This window comes from Chinchilla lanigera, unplaced genomic scaffold (genome assembly GCF_000276665.1).
Source record: "Chinchilla lanigera isolate Chin_1 unplaced genomic scaffold, ChiLan1.0 scaffold00029, whole genome shotgun sequence".
NCBI lineage: Eukaryota > Metazoa > Chordata > Mammalia > Rodentia > Chinchillidae > Chinchilla > Chinchilla lanigera.
Window position 1 is genome coordinate 12,369,233 of NW_004955430.1, and position 1,836 is coordinate 12,371,068.

The 1,836-nt window shown below is 37.9% G+C and overlaps 1 pseudogene; it reads left to right on the forward strand.

Moving 5' to 3' along the window:
• The first annotated feature begins 431 nt into the window (after nucleotides 1-431).
• On the forward strand, nucleotides 432-1,085 carry LOC102006699 (annotated as a pseudogene).
• The last annotated feature ends 751 nt before the right edge of the window (nucleotides 1,086-1,836 follow it).

The following is a 1,836-nucleotide window of genomic DNA, read 5'->3' on the forward strand; positions in this document are numbered from 1 at the left end:
CAGGATGGCATAGGACACCTGTGGGAATCATTTTAGCACTCTCTAAGTTAATGGGGCTGAGTTAATACCCCGGGGGCCATTCTTGACCAGTGAGGGAGGAGTGTTGATGAGTTGTTCCCAGGTGGCTAGTTCTGAAACCCATTTATTGACAATGCATTTCAATGTTGACGTTTCCTCTTGTTTTTGTTCAACTCTTCTAGACTCTCACCCTTAATTCAAGGAGTTAATTCACCCAAATCTTCATCCTATGTCCTGTCCTTAGGGAATAGTCTTAGAAAACCACTAACACTTATCCTTGGGCTTTGTTTTATAAGGGATGAAACATTTCTTTCACAGGTTTACTTATGTGTATTAGAATCTATTACATAGGATTTCGTGAAGGTTGAGTAAATTAATATGTTCAAAATCCTCATAAATTAATAGTGCAAGTCATGCCTGCCGCCCACCAGGCCTTTGCTGTGGTTGTTTTCCTTCACGGATTGGGAGACACCGGGCATGGATGGGCAGAAACCTTTGCAGGTATCAGAAGTTCACATATCAAATATATCTGCCCACATGCCGCTGTTATGCCTGTAACATTAAATATGAACATGGCTATGCCTTCTTGGTTTGATATCATTGGGCTTTCACCAGATTTTCAGGAGGATGAACCTGGAATTCAACAGGCAGCAGAAAATGTAAAAACTTTAATAGATCAAGAGGTGAAGAAGGGCATTCCTTCTAACAGAATTATGTTGGGAGGATTTTCTCAGGGAGGAGCTTTATCTTTATACATGGCTTGAACCACACAGCAGAAACTGGCAGGTGTCACTGCACTTAGTTGCTGGCTTCTACTTCAGGCTGCATTTCCACAGGGTCCTATCAGTGGTGTCCAGAAAGATATTTCTATTCTCCAGTGCCGTGGGGATTGTGACCCTTTAGTTCCCCTAATGTTTGGCTCCCTTACTGTTGAAAAACTGAAATCGTTGGTAAATGCAGCCAGTGTGACCTTCAAAACCTATGAAGGCTTGATGCATAGATTATGGCAGCAGGAAATGATGGATGTCAAGCAATTCATTGATCAACTCCTACCTCCAATTGATTGATGTCATTAAGAGGCCTGTGTAGAAGTACACCAGCAGCACTGTAGTAGAGAATACACTTTTCCCAAGCCCAATCTTAAAACTTCTAATGTTTGCAGTGTTGTGTTTTGCAAATACACATCAGTGATTATAATAAATAATGTTTCCTTGTGGGAAATTTATGATCTTTTAAGTTTCTGTATATGTATTTGTATAGTGTGATCCAGAATATACTAGTATTAAAATAGGTGAGGTAGCTAGTTTCTTTTTCTCAAATATAATTCAGCAAAATAATAAAATAGTGTGACCAGATTTTTTTTATTACATCACTTGAAAATTACCAGTATACTAATGAAACTTTGTTCAGGTAAAATGAGCAGTTTAGGTGTAAGTGATTTATGCATGCTATGATTTAGTCTATGGATTTATTCCAGGGTTGCTCAATCACCATGCAGTGTCTGTATTTTTCTGTATGTGTTCATTATCCAGACTGATTGTGATATATAAGAATTAGATGTTACTACATTATTCTTGATAACAGGGATAACGCTTTTGTCAGCAAAGAGTAACATTGTTCTCTTCATTAATGGCCCCTTTATTTGAGGGACCAGGTTTTTCTTTTTCCTTGATGTTATTTCTATTTAATATTTTCTCAAGGAAAAAAATGTTTTCTTTCATGATTACTCTTCATAGCAGACCAAATATATTGCCTCTCTGCTGCAGACATCTACAGTCCATATCTGCTGTAATTTGACATTCTCAATTACAGACATAA